General features: G+C 37.2%; 1 long non-coding RNA gene across 2 annotated transcripts; it reads left to right on the forward strand.

The window, feature by feature from the left end:
- Positions 1-1,611: 1,611 nt before the first annotated feature.
- Positions 1,612-22,302, forward strand: LOC137064198 (uncharacterized). 2 transcript variants are annotated; one of them, XR_010901523.1, is made up of 5 exons: positions 1,612-1,933; positions 18,450-18,566; positions 18,675-18,748; positions 20,015-20,188; positions 21,100-22,302. It is a non-coding gene; the product is annotated as an uncharacterized lncRNA (long non-coding RNA). The 2 variants fall into 2 exon arrangements; XR_010901522.1 differs by lacking the exon at positions 20,015-20,188.
- Positions 22,303-23,107: the final 805 nt, after the last annotated feature.

Genomic DNA, 23,107 nt, shown 5'->3' on the forward strand with positions numbered 1-23,107 from the left:
TTGTTTCCTCTTTTCATGATCTATATAACCCTAATCCAGTCATAATTGTAATACTTCGTTAGCTGGACTATCTTGCTCGTGTACTATCGAGTTGTCATGAGAACGTTTTGTGTTTTTGTGATCGCTATAACTCTAATCTTGTCATAATTGTAATATGTTCGTTAGTTGCACTCTCATGCTCGTGTACTATTGAGTTTTTCATTGTTTTAACGTATATTGATTTGATTGTTTAATGTATTGATATATTGTACATTTTGATTGAATATTCGACCTGGATTAGTAACACAGAGATTCTGCCATAGTCGTTGCCTGGGTTATGTATGTGTAGGGCGGAGCTATCAAAATAGGGGCGAGACCCTTTTTGGGGGTAGGGGCATGTTTTTTTTTGGTGATTTGAAATAACAACGGTTACCAGAAAGCACTTACCCCACCTTAAAGTGATTAGTATAGACCTAATGTAGCCCCACCCAATAAAGGTAAGATCTTACTGATTTGTGAATGAACGACTCGTTTAAAAATCTTTTTGGTAAACTGACAAGTATTATGACAGCTGAAAACATTTAGCCAAACATTCCCAGGAAGCAACTTAAAAGTTTCAGCAATAGCTATCCAAAATCAGCCCTGATGTCTAGGCAAAATCTGAGCTGGCAGTGAAAATATAATAGTCGTCTAACCAAAGAAATGAAACACGTTGTAATCACTGTTTTCTTACATGATGGAATATCATACATCTCGCAAATTATTTTGGCAAAACTGACATGTAACCAAATTCAAAGTTATTTTGGCAGGAATTGGGTTACTCATAGCCGAACTAAATCAGCTATACGGTGAAATGGCTATTGCTTGCTGGGTTACAATGTCGATGATAACTTCGGTTAGCTCTACAATAAGTAGCATAAATCCACTTCACCAGCTATTCTTTGACAACACAAATACTACTGCAAAAAGGAAGTTCTAAAATTCTAAAGCTGCTTGTTTGTTTATATTGTAAATTGAAATGCATACATTGATTGTACAATTCTGGAAAAAATAACTGGTGGGAAATTGTGCCCTCAAGGTGGGCGTTCCTAAATAGTGTGACGTCATGTGACAACTATGAACAGCTTTTTTGATTTTTAAGTAAAACAATATATTTTTTTAAGTTTCCAAAGGAAAATGAAATGTTTGTTTTTGTATTTAAATGAACAATATACGCTGTTAAATAATGACGTTTATGTTTTAACGATGTTCCATTAGATTCTGTTTGATCTGTGGTGGCTATTTGGTTAAGGGAATGCAGATTCTGTTCGAACGTCTATTTTACAGATAGGTGAACTAACTAGTAATCCATCTTTTGCATTTAGCCTACAAATAAATAAATAAATAAATAAATAAATAAATAAATAAATAAACCGATGAAGGGGTCAAACGGTCAGATGCTCCCACCCGCCCAAATAATTCACCGCATTTAGATTAGTCTATTGTAGTGTTTTATAAAGTTTTTATTTATTTATTTTTTATATCAAATCCTGTCATGTGTTGTTATAAACGTCTATGATTAGGCTAGTAAGCATTTTATGTGATGATGATGATGATGATGATGATGATGATGATGATGATGATGATGATTCATACAATTCCTGCATCAAGGCATGCTTGTCACAGCAATGCTTTGCACTCGTTTTCCTTTGTCTAAACGCTCAGTGCTGAGCTCTATCAAAAGCAATAACTGCCTTTTGCACGAATCCATGCCGACTGAAAAACTGTGTTTTTTTCCCCGACGCAGCTGTATTAATGTGACGTCATCGACTGTATGTGACTGTACCCAGCGCATGCCGCGGAGCGCGTGCTCTGAGCACATGGAAAAGAGCTCGAGACAAAGTGCCCAAAGAATAACTACACACCTGAAATGGAATATCAGTAAAACAACTTAATCAAATAAGGAGGAAAAATGGTAGGTGTTCCATTCTTTTCCATTGTATACGATATATGTGTTCATCACGTGTTTATCTTATTATTGATGCATAAAATAGATTCTTAGACAATAGCTTTTGCATGGCAAACGAAATATTAGATATAATAAGACTTATTTGTTTATACCTATTCACATCATGCAACTCGGAATTGATTGTTTATAAGCTAATTACTCTAATGTATGTCAGTCTCCTATAGAAATAAATAGCTATATTACATTCCCACCTGCCAAATGTAAAATAGCCTAAATGTTATTATTCTTGTAATATTTTTCTCTTCTTGATCCAGTGTTATTTTCTTTTACATTTTAACTTATCATATGTTTGCTTTTTATCTTAGATTTTATTTATTCTATTTGATATATCTATTTGAGAAATGTTTTATTTATTAGCTCTCATCTTATCTGTAGATAGCTAAAACTTACTCTAATACCAAAAATATATTAGAGTACCACAATTAACCCATTGTCTAATACATGACGAATAAAAGTAAGCATTTGTTCTTAAGAAAACAGCTGCGATTTGTTTGATCATGTTCCTTTTGTCTATATGTCATTTGACAATGAGGTTGCCACATTGCACTGCTACGCCTTCATTGTTTTATATAAAAGGATTCTCCCAGCATTACATATTCTTCATAGCATCTCAATACGCTGTGCTGATGAACCTATTTTTTTATCATCCTATATAAACCTTAATTTACCATATTAAATATCAAGAGAAATGCTTGAAATCTTTCTGCACTGATAAGCAGATTTCAGGTTTCATTTAAGGAACAAAGCATGTTTCATATAATAGTTAAGCATAATAGTTTTGTAGAACATATAGAATGCGTTCATTTTTTAATGGAGGTGATTTGAGTTTTAACATGCACAGTTAACATGCATTGCATGTGTGCTGCAAATCTTTGCATAGTCCAGAATAGACAATATTTTTTAGTACTTGTATTGTCACCTGACACGTGCATGCAGAGTTATTACAAAGTAGACAACAGGTGTATGTTGTTAAGGTGTGGGGCAAAGTTTAGCACGTATTTGTACAGCATGTGGCAGCTTAGACTATTTCTAAAATTTTACTCTGCATTCGTTAACACACGTGTCCATAAAAATAGTAGCATGCAAAGAGGAACTTTGTGTCTAATACTTTTAGGCTCTTTTATAAAAGTATTCTATTACAGCAAAAGTGAGCAGTTGGTTGTAAGCAGAGGAGAAATTGGTTCCCCTGGCCAATCCCTCTCAGGGTCACATGGTTCCCCTTGGCAATGGCAGCACACATCTGACTGAGGGAGGTAGACCACACACTAACATAGTGAAGTCTGTCCTGGCCACAGGGTTAGTCTGAGACAGTAGCATATCCTGGAGTGAAGGCCACATTTAACCATGTCAATTGTTTTTGCTAGGAAAATAAATGTAAGTATTGGAGGCCTCGGATAGGACTGAAAAGCTATTATATATTGATCGTGACCCACAAATGCAACCAATAAGTGCTAATGGACATTATAAGTCGATAATGCACTCTGTCCTCTTGACAGACATTACTATCAAGTGACCTGCTGCACTTGGCACATTAAGAGCAAATTGGTCCATCATTTGAATACTTGTCTTGTCGGATTCCCTTTTATGCATGCAAATTAAATGACGACGAGTGAAGTATTGTTAATATGACATTGAATCCTGAAGAAATGTATGCTATTACTATTCTATTTGTATATTCTTATAGTTTTTATCCAATGGACCATAAAATGGGTGAAAAAAATCTCATACTTAAAGGAGTAGTTCACTTTAAATGTGTCATAACTGTCTTTTTAATTTTTTTTATACTATTGTCTGAGGTCAACCAATGACGTTCGTTTGGTTTTTACATTCAAAAACATCATAACTAATAAGTAATAGGCTATTTTCTACAATGGTTTTGAGGCTCTCTCCAAAACGCTGGGTTTTGATGGGCGTGCTGCACTGGAGACTTGGAAGTAAACGCCCACGGATAGGATTGGATAAGATTTGCATATTTAATGAGCTTCAGCTCCTGTCATATCTATGCCCCTGTCAGTTCAGTTAACATGAGGGAGGGGTTGTTTTGAAACCGGCAACCGGAATGATTCAAGTACGTCTTTATCAAACAAACACAATGATCTATTTCTCATCCACCCGCGATTGATTTGACTATTATTTTTGTATTACATAGCCTGCACGATCATTCGAAATAAGCACGAACCACGCGCAGAGTGCACATGCGCAAGTGCGCCCTTCAAATGTCAATTCAAGAGAGAGAGAATAGCAGAACAAGAAAGGAATATTCCGAGATTCATCGGCCTGCCGACAGACTTCCGTTCGGGAGCTTTGCGAGCCCTGGCCCATACACAGGGCCGGCTCTAGCTCTTTGGTTGCCCTAGGCGAGATGGAGTTTTGCGCCCACCACCCCACCCCACCCCACCCCACTCCACTCACTTTTATCGTCTCTATTCTAATTCAGCACACATCTGTTTTCCTATGCCTACCCCTAACCGAGAAGCACTTATTATTAAACACGTTCGACGCTTTATTTCCACTTTTCAAACATTTTCTCACTTTTTATTGAAAATAAATGCCTTTCCGATCTGATATGTGATGGGAAAAGGGAATAGAGCGAGTGTGGTAAAAGGCAGGATCGAACCTCTGATCGATCTGCATCAAATCTTTATGCCGTGCGTCTTACCACTACACCACAGCCACTGTAATGCATTTAGTGAACACAGCATATTTGTGTTTAATGTAAATAATATGGTATCTATCGTTAGGCTGCTCCAGTAAAAAAAAAAAACGAGAGGCCGTATTTATTTCCTTCCGACGCCCACGTAGAGAGCGTTTGTACTTTTTATAACTAACGTGCATACGTTATCCATATTCATAACGAACTGGACTTTTGATATTTAAAGGACATCCATGTAGGTTATTGTAGATTATTGTCAGTGAAGTTATGTTTGCAATACGTATAGTAATTATGTAGAAAACTAGCAAGTGATAGCTTAGTGACAATATTAATAATATTTATAAAATAAATATTAGTTGATAAGATTGATACTAAGTAATTTTTTGATTTGTTTGACAACTTATTGGCTGAGATAAGAAGACTAACCTCTATACTGGGCTTTCTTTCGATTTTCTTCCTTTCTCTTTTTCCGTCCCTGTGCACCCGCGGGTTTAGGCGCCTCATTTTTGATGAACGCGCAAGATGAGCACTTGCCTGACCTAATGCCTGAACTAATAATCAATAATCACCATCAATTCAATCCAATAATCAGGTTGATAAGTAATTAAACGTGTGGCTGAGGGGGCGCCCTATGATGATTATGTTTCATGAACATTATGTTGTATTTCGCTTGTTCCGATTATATGCTTAATGGGATTGGGAAGTAATGGGCGGCACTGGAGCGCGCTCGCGCCCCTAACACAATTGTCGCCCTAGGCGACCGCCTAGCTCGCCTATAGCAAACGCCGGCCCTGCCCATACATGTCTGAGTCCAGCGTGCTAAAGGTACTGTATGTTTCTTTTAGACACGTACACATAAGCAAAACGATCTATACCAATGCAATACTATTACATATAAAAAACACGTTTTACTCACGTAAGTGTGTTGCACCATTCCTTCTGTCAGATCTAATATAGAAGAATAGCATTGTGAGATTTGTTTACAAATGATCCCCAAATGATCACGTGGTCTTTAAAATATCTAGCTTACGGCAGACCACCTTCCATATTCAACTTATACACTGTAACGCCTCTCGCAATTCAAAACACTTACTCTCTGACGTCAAATGTCACGCCAATTATGCTTTTTCATAAGTTGTATACAGGCGTTCTGCTGCAAGCTATATATTTTACTTTATACAGTTTTAAATATGTATATTTTTCCTACAAAATCCCATTTATTCACTTTAGAAGGCCTTTATTAACCTTCCGGAGCAATTTGGACTATGTTTATAAGGGATGGATGCATGTTATATTAATATAACTCTGATGGTGTTCATCAAAGAAGAAAGTCATACACACCTAGGATGTCTTGAGGGTGAGTAAATCATGGGGTAATCTTCATTTTAAAGTGAACTAATCCTTTAAGGCCGAGAATACACTTCAGGCAAAATTTAAGAACGAACTGGTGTTACGTCATTACGAACAAAATCAGCCCTAAACAAAGTTTGTTTGGAGTTCAAACAGCTTGCTGAAGCGAACTTTCTGGAAAAGTGTTATGGATTGTAAAGTACCTTTGGTCTGTGGCGAGGACGCAATAGGTAGGCGTGCTCTGTGGCTCCGCCTTCTTTGATGTAAAAAATCTCAAAACACCCTAGCGACTGCACAGTTTACATTGGTAACCACTCACATTTAACTTTGTATTGCACCATTTTTAAAAACCTTCATCTGATCTTTATTAGTACATCTGTTCTGGGGAACAAAGTCTATTAAACATAATTCTGTGTATAACTTTTGCATGTGACTGAAAGCGAACTCTGTTGAACTGTAGTGTAGATAAATTGGATCCATCAGCTGTGTTATAGGCTGGGGGAGAGGGTGGAACAGGCTCCTTTGGCAACACAGAGGCCGCCTGTTTTCGTTCTTTGGATGATTTTCCATGTGTTATGTAATCCCTCCCCCCAGTTTGGAATGGAGGTCTCCACTGCGGCAAGATCTGAGCACACTGCAGGACTGTGTCTTTGTCTTTGCTGTTTCTTTCTTTAACCTCTTCCCCCTAACTCTGGCCCCTGTAAACAATGACATCACTTCCTGCTGACGGCAAACTTCTCTGCATATTACCACACACTCTGTTGTTTGTTGTCATCTGCTCACATACTGATTTCTTTCTCTGACTTCGTTTTAGTGCTTTATATTTTCAGGAAATCTGAGAGATTTCTGTCCCTCCACTGACAGTCAATGTTACCGCTTTGTCGCTTTAAAAAGTTCATAAAGAGATCATAAAAATAATGCATATGAACTGAGCGGTTGAGTCCAAATTTCCTGAAGACACGATTTGTTTTATATGTTGAACAGATTGAACATATAAACATTCATCAACACACACATCAGTTATGGTAAACGGAAGCTCAAACATGCTTGCTTGACGTGTGAGAACCAATAAGGTTCATTCTTGTGTGTTACGCAGAATGTGTTTGCTCAAGAGGTTTGTTTTCACGTGTCAAGCAGGTTCTGTTGAGCTTCTGTTAATGTTCGCTGATCAATGTTTATAAGTGAATAAAAGCCTAAATATTTTTTTCCCCCTGAAGTTAATCACAGTGACAATGCTAAAATGCGAGACCCATGTAAAAGTAATGATTGCAAACTATAGTTACTTTAGGGCCAGATTTACTAAACAATTAGTATTAGTGGAAATTATGTACAAATTAAAGAACACAGACTCAGCCGGTTAATTTCCATAATGACCAACGCAATCTACCAAGAGCATCACAAATTACCATCTGGTTTAACACATGCTTTTTTTGGGCGTTAAATAATGGTGCAAATAACAGTAACTAATAACTAACTAGCGCAAAACTGTGTAAATCACTTTGCATGAATCATTTAAACACTCTCCTCCTATAATTTTTTTGCCTGAAAGGGAAACTCCTACAAATGCATATGCAATATGGTCAGCCGCAAAAATAACTGTGTCCATGCCTTTTCTAGCGCTAATTTATCACTGTGTGTCTTTAGTAAATACTGACAGCAGTTTTTAAAGCCAAAAGAGAGTTTGCATTGGCACAAGTTGTTAGTAAATTTGGACCTATATGGGAATTAAAATACACTATTGATGCATGATTGCATAATTTTATATCATTAGAAAATAATTTTTAACATATCATGATGCAAGCGTGCTCTCTCTCTCTTTCATTTTATCAATTGCTCTCTCCCTTTTCTCACTCATTCCATCAGACAGCAGTGACGGTGGTGGCGGCGTCTGTGTTTTGCCTGGCCCTGCTGACCCCATGCTGTCAACCTGCCAAGCAGCTTGCTGCTTTTTCTTGGTCGTGTTAGCTATGTGAGAGCTGGCGTTCACAGAGTGCATTCTAGGTATAAAAACAGCACTGGAAAACTAAACCATCCAGATTTACACACTTAAAGAGACATGTTTGGACCACCAGAGTTCAGGACTCCCGCTGTAAGCCTGCTCATTTACAGTCTGGGAGCGCAAGGCACCTCTGTGAATATTTAAGCAGACCTCCCCAAGACAAACACGCAGACGCATACATGCGCGAAAGCACACGCCTGTCTTCTCGAACAGATGTTAAGGAAACAGTCTGTGAGATGTCAGACTCTCTACTCCAAAAACAAGCTAGTTTTCAGAATTATGGTTATATACTAAGGGTTTAACACTAAGGATTATTTCGACTGGCCTAATCAGGCCAGTGGTTCACATTTTTACTTGCCTTTTCATTGGCCTCGAATAAAATAAAATTAAAAATTAAAAAAAATGGTTGGTTTTGACCCATTTAACCATGTATTTTAATAGACTTTAAAAACAGGTGTAATTTCACAGTTTTTGATTCCAAAAAAAGGACTAGCCTAAATAATATAAAGTATATTATATTCATATATTAAAATATTCAGCACACCAGAATGAAACTTATTGATTCTTGCACGTCAAGCAAGCATGCTTGAGCTTCTGTTTATACTACCATGTGCATTGATGTAGGTAATGCTTTAGATTACAGCCCAGAAAGTACTGTGTAAAACAAATTTACAGCGGAACTTTCAGTCTTTATAGTTTTTACTATAAAGTACACTCTTAAAAATGCTGGGTTAAAAACAACCCAGTGTATGTATAAATAGAAAGTAATTATACTGTAAAAAGTATTTTTAATTGAGGAGTAATTATCTGGTGTAGTTACAGGGTAAGTATGAATCTGCGGCTGTAAATTAAAGTGGTGTTTGTTCCCCTCTTGTTTCATGCAGTTATAGGGTAAGTACGATAAAAACTTCACAATCTGATATCACTTGGAAACTTTTATTTGTAAAAAAAACCTTTCAAAACAGATTTAAAACACTTAACGTTAATCGTTTCTCTTACTTGCCTTCTTCCTCTTGTTGCTCTTCTTTTTCGTTCTTGCCACGGATGGATCTTGAGAAGGAATCCTATGTATCTATATTCTGTATTATGTATAAAAAAAAACAAAAACAAGACACCCATAAAATGTCTTCACCATTTACTCTTCTTTTACCCTCATGTCATCCGAGATGTTTACGACTGTCTTTCTTCAGATGAACACAGAAAAAGAATCTCTGCTAATGAAAACTAATTTGGGTTCCTAAAAGTTGAAGCATCAAACAGCACATACATCAATAACTGCAGTAATCCATACGATCCCGAGGGATCGTACTTTGTCAGGACGTTAGTATTTGAAATTAAAATTATATTTTACAAAATTAATAAATAAAAAAGTGTCAGAAATCTATTTTGAAAGGTTTTTTTTATTTTTTTTTATTGTATTTACCCTGTTACTGCAGGAAACAAGAGGGTAACAAAAGTCCACTTTAATTTACAGATTCACACTTGCCCTGTAACTACACAGAATTACAAGCACCGCTTACCATCTAACTACACGGATAATTACCCCTTACTTAAAAAGTTTACATAATTTGTAATTTTTTCTGGTAGTTACCCTTTATTTCACAAATATTACATTCTTCACTTATACCTACACATACATACTTTATGTACAGTATACTGAAATAATTTCCCGAATGTTATGCTGTAAATTTGTTTGACTTATGCAGTACTTTTCAGGCTGTAATCTAAAGTGTTACCAATGTTTGTTGGCCTGTTTCACAGAGAAGGCTTAAACTTATAAAACGCATGTTTAAATTAAACTGAAAGGAACTTGTCTTAAAATATGTCAGTGTTTTGTCTCAATATACACACCAGTATTGTTTTTTTGTTTTATTTTTCTAGGGCAGGTTTAAAAAGCTACTTAAATGCTCTAATTGAACTAATGAAGTCCTAATCCTGGCTTAATCTAACCCTGTCTGTGAAACCGGGGCTATATGTGAATAAAAGCTATACAATCTGTTCATAATATAAAGTGATCGGGTCTGTTCAGAAAATTCAGATTAAATCACTCAATTTATTTGCATTAGTCTTACGGGTTTGGAATGACAGGAGGGTGAGTAATTAATAACAGAATTGGCTGAGCATTTTTGGGTGAACTAACCCTTTAAGGACACAGACAGCAGCAGCATTTATATTAGGCTGCTGTCACTTTAATAACTAATGCATGGGTCCAATATGGTGAAAGTGGAAACGGTTTTCGTAAACTGAAGACATAACTGAATATGTTTACAAGGATATTCAGCAAGACATTTTGACATTTGACATATTTGTGTGTATCTGTCCGTTCAAGCGCAAGAAGATGCGAAAGATAAGTCAATTCGTTATTTGCATGCAGCTTTCTGTGTGTTCTTATTGTAAAGCCCTGATAATCTCTACTATGTGCTCTGTGATGTGTCAGTATACTCTGCAGTAGAGACTATTTATGTCTGTCTCAGGCTTAAATGAAAGGGTATTTGTATATGCAATAGGTACCTCAGTGTAAGGGATGACTGTTGAATGTAAGCTGTTAAAGACTTAGTATAGACTAGCACTTGTGACAGTATGTAAGCAGCTCATACAGACTCAAACACACAACAATTCCAAGCAATATGGAAATTTCAAAGAACTATTTGTGCTTGAACTTAAATAAATGATTTGATTTACCTTGAGCCTGTTAAATAAAAACACATCGCGGACAATACCAGTGAAGATTTTCCTCTGTTATATTCACGTATGAGAAACCAGGTTAGGAAATAACCAGCCTAGTGATAAGACAAATAATAATAAGTATTTTTTTTTTAATTGGGCACTATACCAGTTATGAAAAACAGCAACTGGTCTTTGTAGAATATGCACGCATATGCAGTAGTGTACCTGACCTGGGCTGACCTGACCGTGAGCGCTGTGGGATTAGTTTACAGCTAAGAGACTTGAGCACACACACGTTCTGACTGTTTTAACACTGCAAGCATAAGCAGCGTAGTGAAGTAAAGCTGCAGTGTAACTAAAACAGCCACTAACTTCTGTCAGTCTGGTCTCATGTTTAATATACAGTTATCAATACAGAACTTTTTCAGGTACATTTTTGTTCATTTGGAAAGATGCTGAAACGTATAACATAGACATATGGGAAACTTTTAAACATAAATGTTATGTACTTATAGCTAAAGAAACATAACAAATGACAAACAACATAACAAAAAGTTTAGTTCACTCAAAATTAAAATTCTGTCATTAATTACTTACCCTAATGTTGTTCGACACCCGTATTACCTCATCTTCAGAACACAAATGAATATATTCCATCGATATTGCCATCAGATTTCAACAAAAATATCTTCATTTGTGTTCCGAAGATGAACGGCGGTCTTACGGGTGTCGAACGACATTAGGGTAAGTATTGAACTAACCCTTTAAGCTTCCTGGGGCAGCATTTTTTTATTTGACGTTTGCAGGATTTGACGTTTGCAGTCTCTGCTGAGAACGGAAATGAAAATTGCTGAATGAAATTTTGAATTTGGGTTGTAAATTTCCATATTGTAACTCAATATGGAAATCAAAGCAAGTTCTACTTTGATGTAGAACTTGCATCAAAGTAGTAGTTCACCATGTAATATTATGATGCTTCATATAAACCAATTTAAAAAACAAACAAACAAACAAACAAACAAACAAAAAAACGCATTGTTAATAATTGTTTTTGTTGAATTGGTAGCCATTTTTAGCCTGACAAGCCAGACCCACATCAAGATGTTTGGTCTGGAAACTCACCATAGACAGGGCTCAATCCGAGGGGCGGGATAAACGGTTGTCTTTCAAACTCCCTCTGCACGCGATAGGATAGCACTACAACCAACCAGAGCAACGAAGGTAAAACTGAGCTCGTTGATACATTAAACATTCGCCATATCCGGTCGGCAAAACTCTGAACACATCTTCCCTTTTTAAGAATGACTTCAGTGCCGTTCTTTGTTCTTTTCTCAGAGAAAAGCTTAACTCCAAGTAGGGCTGTCCTCGACTAAGGATTTAGACAATCGAATCAGAATTGTCGAATCTCTCTATGGTCGACTGATAGTCGGATCATCTGTGTGTGTGAATGGGTTGGAAGGGGCACGACACTGTCAGCAGAAGGGTAAAACTATTTTTATTTTCCTTTACACACTGCACACAACAACTTTTAATAAAGTGACCAAAACTGCCTGCCAACTGACAGACGAACTGACAATGGCTTTCTTATTTAGGTTTAAATAGCCTGAAAGGTAATGTGGTGGATAAACATTCATAAACCGTTTTCTCATAACATGTTTAAGCCACGATCGAAATACAGAACATCACACAAATATATAAAAGAACATTTTGATAAATAAACCTAAAAAAATACCTGCCTAGAGAGGAAAAGAACACTTTGAGTTAATTTACATGCACGTACTTAAGCCGATTGTGCCTAAAGCGTGTGAAGACGTACGCGAAGCTCAACCCCGCTCGCCAAAGGATCTCACTCACACCGTCACCTGACGCACACATACACGCGAGCTCAATTTTGAATTGACTGACAGATGAGCTGCACGAAAGCGCTCTGTGGTGCAGCAGGATTTTAAACAACTTCCTGAGTGGCCGCGGACAGACGCTGAATGCTGCCACCGGTGTGTGTACACTCATTGAACGTGTTCTAATTTTAAAGGCGCGGTGCGAAGCTCAGCGACCTTAAAGGGGTCGCACACCTATGCTCAGCTCAGCTCAGCGCCGCGACACATCTTTAAAATATTGAGCACCCCCATATTGGCAAAATGGTATGATCCTCGTTTCATAACACCGGCGAAGATTCGACCGTGAGATAGGTGGTCGAATCAGGCTCCGCATATCGATGCATCGAATCCTCGACTATTCGGGGTCACCCCTAACTCCAAGTCTTCCAGAGTCGCGGTCAAAGCTGATTCGAAAGACCGCTGTTTCGCCAGTTTCTGTGTTTACTAGAAGCACGCAAGCGCAACTCGGCCGTCATTACGTTAAGCCCCGCCCATCAACTCTATACACTATGTGACTGGCCCGACCAGAGTTTGGCTTTTACAGCTCAGAAGTGTATTGAGAGTTGCTAGATGACACTCATGGGCAGATTAGATTTGCTGCCGCTAGGGTGCATCTAGTTTTCTAGGCTACAACTTGTCATGAGATTGGCTTGTTCTTAATACATTTTCAGTGTTTTCTTAGCACACTATGAATGGCAAAAGCAGCAGCTTTTGCAAAACTCTGATTGGCTCAGAAACACTATTCTATGTGCACAGCGAGAATGGTGTAAACTATTAATATGGCCACAGAAATAAATACGGTTTGCTTATGTTTGTGGTGTGAAACAGGTTCCTCTGTACTTTTTATGTTTAAGAGCCAAATAGACTTTTTCACAAGATCAATTTATAAAACGCCCTCTGAATGTTAACTGGATTTTGCTTTAAACTTGATCTTAAAAATTGTGAGATAACATTGCCAGAGGCAAAGACCCGCCCTTTCTCACGACTTTTGACACAAAAAATCAAGTTCTAACTCATCTGCTAATCTCCAAATCTCCGCTCCATTCATTCACCTGTGTGTTAACAGAATTTAGCCCAAGGTTAGTTCTCATTGACCAGTCAGTTCCAATATGGGGCGTGTCGTAGTGATGTAATTTGCATGATAATGAAAGTTACAATTGGCAAGCCTCTGATGACAACAAAGAATATAGCCATTGTGAGTTCTCTAAAATGGTACCCTGAACCGCATTGTCATTAAATAGGTGCATGAGGTTTGAGAAAAAAAGATATAATGAAAGAGAAGAAGAGAGTGATGCAGAGACCTATTGGTTAGAAGTTGAATGTCTCTATTCAGGTAGACGTTCAGCATACACTGGCACACTGCTCACATCTTTAAGACTCAGATTGAGAGTGTGAGTCAAACCAGTTGAAAGTCAGCAGCTGTGGAGGTTGAAAAGAGATGGATTGAAAAAGCCATAGACCGATGATGGGCTGGTTTCACTGGCCCATTTTCTAGCTTCTGTTAATTTGTGAGTCATTGCTACTACAAACAGTGTGTTTGTTTCCCTGCCAACTCACTGCATGCCAGGACAACAGACACTGATGGACAAAGAACTACACACTAACATGCAATATTAAACTAAAGAGTTATTCAAATCCAAACTGTATGCCTGACCTACATAGATGGTGCACTAAAGAGGAATGGCTGTTTAACAGGACACCAAGGCATTATCAATTTGGAAAGCTTTTTATCAATTTTGGAAAGCTTTTTATTATGAAATAAATGGGTTTTGTAAAGAATGTTGTGTAGGCTACTTTGGCCATGCGGCCTATACACTTTTAGATTATGGTGTTACTATTACTGCACTGTAAAATATTATTTAGAAAAAAAGTTGCCTGGTTGCCTTATAATTTTGAGTTCATTGAAATTAAAAATTTGAGTTAATACAATACACATTTTTGGAGATTCGACAACCTTTATTAAAATATTAGTAAAGATTTTGTATGCATATTGGGTAATTGTGTGTGTTTTATTTCTGATGACGCAGTGAAACATGCCAAATTGTGCTATTTTTATTTTATTTTATGATTTATACACTTTTTTATGTTGTTCAGATACAATAATATTTTGAGTTTCTATTTATTAAACAAAATTCCTTCATTGTATCAACTCAAATTTTTAATGTCAATAAACTCAACATTTTAAATTTTACTTACTTTTTTAAGATAAACCAACAAAAAACAACATTTTTTTTTTTTTACAGTGTACTAATATTGCTTATGCATTTAAACATACCCTTGACATGAAGCATCAAACTTATGATAGTTTAACTGGTCAAGAATTATTGTGCAACTTAGGAAAGATATTCTATTATTTTTCAAAAGCAATTAGGTGATATCTAGAGAAACTAGAATATTGTTGAATATTCCTTGGGGAACAAAACGTATAACTGTACCTTTCAAAGTACATATTGGTCCCTAGGGTACAATTATACCATTGTTTTCCTCTAGAGGAAAGTCACTTAGTCACTGTCCTGCAGAGTTTGGCTCCAACCCTGAAAGACATCTCTTTTGGAGAATTAACAGTGTGAGATGTTGATGTTTTATTGAAAATATTTGGTTACCATTATGGTGATCAGTGTTTCCTAAATTGGTCAGTTTGACTTGGCTTTTTATGTGAGCTTGTGATTTTTGCTACAGTGTTAACAAGTGTTATATTCTTTTAAAAAGGCCATAAACAATAATTGTCATGAAGAATTTAGATTTTTAAATACATTCTAGGAGGAAACCAGTTCAGACGCAGAAATTAGGGATGACGAAAACTAAACATTTTCTTGACCGACCACCGAGCCTCATTAGCCGATTGAAACCGGTTAACCGATTAGTTTAACATATGCTGCGCTATTTTAAATAACAGCCATGAGCCGCGCCTGCAATTTCGCAACTTTGTCGCATCTCTCTATGATCTCTCTGCTGCTCTCTCTCACACACATACACACACTGTCCCGGTGCCGCTGCCTCCCTTCCACTCACGTCACTTTTTAAAAATCCTCTACACCGCGAAACACAAGTCCCGCAAACGCAGCGCCGAGGAGTTTGTTTGTAATCGACAAACAAATGGCTCCTTAGTTTTTTTAAAATGGTTTGAGCACAAGGTGATCGCGTTGAAAATAAAGGCATTTGTCTAGCGTTAGAAGCTCATTTGAAACATTGCCGCGGCTCGTTTAAAAAAAATGACAGCTCCGAAGAGACGCCGCTTTAGTTCGAGGTAGTGCTATCAATAATAAAGAAAGATGATGATCAACACCTTATGTGTTACCACTGACATGTAGATGTAATATATTTCCAAATGTAAGCCCATCTTATCCGGAATACACACTTCATACTGTCGTCTGCCCTGGCTCTAACCTCGAGTGTTTTAGCCTGTTTACTTTTTGCAAACCTTGTGAGCACGCAAACCCAAACGCTGTGACCTCGCGCCTAATTGTTTTATTGGTTTATTAAGTACAAACAGGTGAGGCGAGTTATGAAAAATTGAGTGTGAGGGATTTGTTCACATCACACAAAAAGATCTTGGAATGAGATGGCTAACTGTAGCAGCATTTAGAGATCACTTTCTTTTTTTTTACCGACAACCAACAACTTTGATCAGTTAACGCTGATACGGTCAACCATCGGTCAAACGGTCATCGGTTAACATCCCTAGCACAAATTTATCAACAATCAGTATATGAATCTCAACAATGGTGACACTTAATGCTGCAATGCATGCTGGGAGCCATGAGTTTTATACTATGGTGGCTTAGTAGGGTTGGAGCTAAACTCTACAGGACATCAGCTCTCTAGGACCAAACTTGCCTACCCCTGACATAGAGGTACAAAAATGGTATTACCCCAGTGACGGGTGACGGCCACTTATACCCTAACAGGTAGCCTACAATTTTTTACTCTTTTTTGTTTTTGTTTTGAGAAGTTACAAAGTTACAAAGCCTGTGGAATATTTACTGTCCAGACGTTTTTCAGAGCAGATTCAATTTACTGTTAACACATATTACACCACAGGAAAATCGGATAAAATAATCTGTAGAATCATCAGTGTAATCAGGATTTTACCGACTGTCAGAAAGAGAGAATTGGGCCCGAAATCGGCCCAAATATCGTGAAATGTGAGGGTGCCTTTATTTGTAGTCCTGCCATTATTTTCGTGATGTAGCTTCTTAGTCACCATGTAACCAGGCCCACCTTCTGAATATTTTAACTTTACTTTAGTCCTTAAACAAAGGTTAGGAAAAGTTTATTACTCTTTTCGCTGAGGGTAAAACATCATTACATCAGTGTAATGGCCCTGATAACCCTAAATCAGTGATTCAAATGTATTTACTCCTCTTTCCTTTTTTCTAACCACTGCTTTTTGCACTATGCGGTTCAATGCAGGCTAGTGTGTTAATAGAGAAATAACACAGTTAAAACATCACATCTGAAAAGTTAATCGACATTTGCCAAGCAAATCATCAAATTTGGGGGTCTGTGGCATAAAAAAGTTTGGTGACACTTTAGCTTGGGGACAATACTCACTATTAAATAGCTGCTTATTAGCTTTTATATTAGTAGCATATTAGCTGTTTATTTGTACTTATAAAGCACTTATTAATGCCTTATTCTGCATAATCATTTATTATATCCCTTAATCCTAAACGTATCAACTACCTTACTAACTATTAATCTAACTAATAATCAGTAATTAGGAGTTTATTGAGTCAAACGTCATGGTTAATATGTGTTCCCAAAAACTAAAGTGTGACCAAAAGTTTGAAACCTTCCAGTTGTTTGATGAATTGAGTTTGATGAATTAATGATGAATTGATTATGCATGACTGAATGTAACCCATGGTAACCAACTTGCTAATTGGTGTCAAGATTTTGACCCAACCCTGTTCAGGTAGTTATCCACAGACTGTAATAATCACCGTTGTTAATTCCCTTAACTTGCTGAACATCAGGGGAAATTAAACCAACAGCCCTAGGCAGCATGTAGCTCATTGTGTTAATTAAAAGGCCCAATTTAATTTGTTTGTTTGGGTGTGAAGGAGAAATCTTTCACACTGGAGTAGACACTCACATGAGCAGGACTTGCCTGGTTATCATAATGAATCAGACAACAGCATGAATTCCTTTTTAACAGTGTGCAAAGAAGAGGAATATGTCTTGACATGACATCATTGAATGTGACAAAGAGATCAAGCAGCAGTACAATGAAATGTTTGTTTGATATTTGTTCATGGTTGTTATCTGGATAGCAGCTGTTTGGGACGTTTGAAACTTGATCTGGAACAGGAATAACTCCTTAACAAGACGTTAAGGAAATGTCTAATTTCTTTCTTCTTCAATGACAGTCATAAGGATCTGTCTAAAAGGAAGTGGAATTCACAGGATCGGTGCAGTCAAAACCGTTGACTTCTATTATGACTTATAATAAAAAATCATCATTGACTGAATTGGACTGAAGTGTTGTTGTTTTTTTCCTTGTACAAACTTTTTCGAAACTTTTAATTTAAGCTGAGTTTTCAAGGTAGGCAATTTTGTTAGAATAATTTATTCTGAAAAACAGTATTATTTTAGTATTATTTATATGCTATTGTAATATTTGTTCATATTTTTGATTAGCTTTTATTGATTTTATTGATGATTTTTTATAAATTTCTGTTTAGCTTTAATTTATTTTATTTTTTGTAATGTATTTCAAATTTTTCAAAGTTTTTCATCTAATATTTTATTGTATTTTAGCCTTTTTTCAATTACGGAAAACGAGTGTTAAAGGGGTGGTTGCATGCGATTTCACTTTTTTAATTTTAGTTAGTGTGTAATGCTGCTTGAGCATAAACAGTATCTGCAAAGTTACAGCTCTGAACGTTCAATGCAAAATATTGTATTTTAAAGGTATGGCAGTTTATTGCCTACAAAAATGGCTGGTTTGGACTACAACAAGCTTCTTCCCGGGTTGGTGACATCATAAACCCTCGCTAGTCACCGCAGATGTGACTTCTGCCAGTAATGGTAAGGGGCGTAGCATTCCTGACAACCTGTGCTTGGCACTTCAGCCAATAAAAATACATGAAACTACATTTGGACATCTAACCCATCTACGACCATCGTGTTTTTTAGAGGGATAGGCTTCATAGAAGCAGGAAGCAAACGAGCCATTCAAAGGACAGTGGAGACAGTGGGGTGGAATAAAGGTAAAGTATAAGAAAAATATGGCGTTTAAAAAAAAAGTATTAAGACATGATAAACTGCACCCCATTAACACAATCAAGAATAGAAAAAAAACAGAACCACCCAGTTTTACTATAATTAACAATAACAAAACAGGAAGGGGGATTCTTCTGCATCTACTAAAATAATCATTAATGAAATCATTATACGTTTAGCATCAGAACCAGAACCACCTTATGATTCCTTATGATTTCTCAACAAGTTTTCTATGTCACACTGACTCTTTTTGTCACCCTGCGTGAACATGATTTCATCTATTGCCGAATGTTCTTAGGTCAACATCTATGTATTTGTAGATCCTGGAACAACATCCCAGCCATAATACATCCAATCAGATTTTAGGGACAAGTTTGCAGTTTATGTCAAGTTTAGGTTTACAACTTTGGTTAGGTGCTACATAGGGATGCAACAATACAGTTAGTCCACGGTTCAATACAAAAAAACAAAAAAAAAAACAGTCTTTAATATACAACATTTATTAAAACCTACTGTATTAAAGGTCTTTTTTTTTTAATTAACATCATTTTAGAGGTTAACTGTTCCTTTAAGGACATGCGGTTCACTAGGCTGCTGCTGTCAATTGAAGACCAGCTCACATCTCAAATATAGACGCACGTGATTTTACTTTCACTAGTTTAGATATAACCAACTGTATGTTAACCTTGTGTGTATTTGACAGTATTAGCGCAGTAAGACTGTCCAGTAATCACGTGTGTTTCACAAACGTTTAGTGTGCGCACTTAATGCAAAACAGTGCATACATTGAACAGTCCGTGCCTTGCCGGTTAAACATTTCAAATGAAATGTTTTATCAGCAATGCTTTAAAACGCGGGTAAACACCTCTTAACTTTAGTTCATATGATTGGATATTTGCTCAAATCAGTGCGTAGACTCACAGGCACACTCAAAAAGAGCCGAAATAAACTTAATTAAAGGCAAAAAACGCAATTGAACCGTGAATGCCGTACCGAATGGTTCAAAATTATATTGAGTATTGTGACATCAGTGTGTGTATAGGGTTACAACCACATTTTCAGACAGGAATATATTGTCTCACACAATATAGCCTACCTGTGATTTGACTGCTATGCATTATACAGATGTTTAAAGCTGGCTGGTTCTGAGATGTACACAGATCGTCCCAACTGAGGACCAGCACTAATTTTGGTGTATCTCCAAAGCTTTCACTTTTCTGAAACTTCAATGTGATTATTTTCTAATCTCTTAGGGCCATATTGACTTCAAGGCTTTATTTCTTCCTGAGGTCTGACATCTGAAGAGGAGATTGGTATTCTGATGTGCCCCATCTGAGAGCCTTTTACAGTGCTCTCCTCTCAGAGGGATTTATTACCCCTTCCATAGTCCCACTGAGGAGAACAGCCACCATATGGAGGAAGTGATGGTCTCTGCTGAATCATAGTGTTGTCTTTCTCCTTCTAACTGTGTCTTATTCTCTCTTTCCCTTGTCTCTGTATATAAGAGCTGTCTGTCTTATCTCCACTCCTCTGAAAGGGGAATCTGGTTAATTCTTTTCACAGAAACTCTCTCTGTCCCCTGAATATGTCAGAGAAAACGTGATGCTATTGAGTTCACAGAGAGCAGACTGAATCCTTACTTGACCGCCACATCTGCGCTCTCAATGTAAACAGATCTAGTGTTAGGCCTGTGCTGCCTGTAGCATACATCGACTAGATGTTATACAATACCAGATCACCTTAAAGCTGCAGATAATCTGATGATTTTTTAATCAGTATTGATGTGAAATATTCAATGAAATGTAAGCTGTTCCATACACAGAATTTGTTTTGACTAATGGATGCCCTATAATGACGTCGCAATGGCAACAAACCCTTTTAAACTTGTCATTGTGAATTTTTTTGTATCTTATGAGAGCTTGGGGTTATGAGCCTTACTTGTCAGCACTTAACTTTCTTTTATGACAAAAAGAACAACTAGATTGAGTAAAACTATGAACTGTCCTTTGACTGAAGAGTTTGACTCAAATATTATAGATGAAGATTTATATAGATGTGAAATATAAAATCAGTAACACTTTACAATAAGGTTTCATTAGTTAACATGAACTAAGAACTAACTACCGGTATACTTCTAAAGCATTTATTGATCATAGATCATGTTAATTTCAACATTTACTAATACATTAGGAAATTAAATGTTGCATTTGTTAACATTAGGTAGTGCACTGTGAATATTTTTCATTGTTAGTTTATGTTAAAACTGGGCAAACAGAAAGTGAACAGAATGAAAAGACACACAAAACAGAAAATGACCCTGACATTATCCCCACTCCAGGAATATGCCACCTTGTGCCAAAAAGAGTCCAACTGGTGGGGGGCAGTACCTCAATCCAGGATGGTACCGGTAGTACAGGAGACCAGTGAGGTACCGGCAGATCAGGGAACCAGGGAGGCGCCAGCAGTTCAGGGAGCCAGGGAGGATCGGCATCCATGGGCTTGACCTGTGTCTTGGCTTAGCCACTATGGCTAGGGACGTATAGCACATCCATTTTTCTTGGGAGTAACTATGGTGGTGTGAACCGGAGTGGTCTCTGGAGCAGGTCCATGTGCTGGAGCCAACACTGGAGTTGATTCAGGGACTGGAGCCTACACTAGACTGTGCTCAGGGGCTGGAGCAAATCTGTGTGTGGGCCAGAGACATATAAATGCTAGAGCCATTATGAAGTTGGTTGAACTCTGGAATTTCCTGCACTGGAACAGACTCTGGAATTTCTCTCACTGGAATGGACTCTATTTATCTCACTGGAACAGACTCTGGAATTTGTTTCCCTGAAATTAACTTGCTGATTTCTCACACTGGAACAAATGTAGGACCAAAGATGGTAAGGTCTGTGGAGGGCTCGGGAACAGGTTTGGGATGAGCTGGAGCACCCAAATGCTTTCTAGATGTGACTGGATGGTTTATATTGTCCTCTTTCATTTCTTCAAAGAAATCAGAACCAGCCAGCGAACATAATTAATGAAATCATCTAATAGTATATAACAATCACCAGGAGATTCACTCCAGAAATTCTGCAATATATTGTTCCAGAGGCCATCTGATTTGACTGAGAGAGAAAAGGAGATCCTCAGCGCATTCACTTCTCTCCCCCAGATCCATCTTTGAGTGTTGTTTGGGTCATGTATTCTGTCACGGTTGGTGGCTTTAATAAAACGTACAATGAGACTCAACACTGACTTTTAATCTAAGAAACCCAACAAACAGGAGAATAACTTGGAGAATCCCAACAGTATTACACACATATTTTGAAGCCAAAATACAGTGCAAGCATAAACACAATGAGGCTGGAAAAGCAGAGTTTACCTGTTTGGTGTGATGAAGTTTAATACCCCATACAACCTTTGTAGTCTCATAGCATCTGCTTTTTTCAAGACATGTAAAAGCTGTAAAAAGTCACAAGGTAGTTTTACTGATGTGTTTTATGTTGTAGAATAAAACATGACAATATTTGGAGCTTATTCCTGACATTAAACTGGAAACATAAGTACAAAAATGCTCAGAAAAGTGAATTTCTGTGTTGTAGTACTCATTCCTTCAACATTCTAATGTTGAAAGCAGAAAATAAATAAATAAATATTTCATCCATTATTTGGGGGTTGATCCTTCCAAAGCCCATTTTTCAAACTCAATGACAGATCGTAACAGGTGGGAGGTCAGAAGTCACTCAGCGGGGGCTCGGCAAGGTTAGAGGAGAAAATGACTGATGCGACAAACATTTGGAGCTTCTCAGCATGGCAGTGTGTGAGAGATTATACACAAGGACAGAAAGTGTAAGGAACAATAAAGAAATCGAGCCGTGTGCTTTTATGTTACGGTACAAGCGAACAGGAGGTGAGTGGGAGGACAGAAAAAAAAGAGAAAGGGACCGGGAACTGTATGGCTTTCATATCTGAATTTTTGTCTTGTTAAGGCTTGTCAACATCAATTGTTCTATTCAGTTGCACAAAATACAGATGGAGCCTTGACAACTCTTTAGCAAATAACTTCATGTCATCTGCTCTGAGAAGACAGAGCAAAGTCATTCCCATTGAAGTTATTGTCAGTAAGAAATTTTTAGTTCTTTAGGCCAAATACTAACGTATTAAGTCAGTACATTCCTCAATAATGGCTCTACAAATCGAATTAAATGCTGATCCATGAGACAACATGTTCACAGAAACTGTAAAAGCAATTATCTATAAAGAGGGGCCTTTTTATCATGTGTTTTTAATCACCCTGAAGTTGGGTTTTTTTTCCCTGAATGAATTAAAAAGCACTACAATATTATTACCTAATAATATTA

The sequence above is a fragment of the Pseudorasbora parva genome, chromosome 24 (genome assembly GCF_024679245.1).
Source record: "Pseudorasbora parva isolate DD20220531a chromosome 24, ASM2467924v1, whole genome shotgun sequence".
NCBI lineage: Eukaryota > Metazoa > Chordata > Actinopteri > Cypriniformes > Gobionidae > Pseudorasbora > Pseudorasbora parva.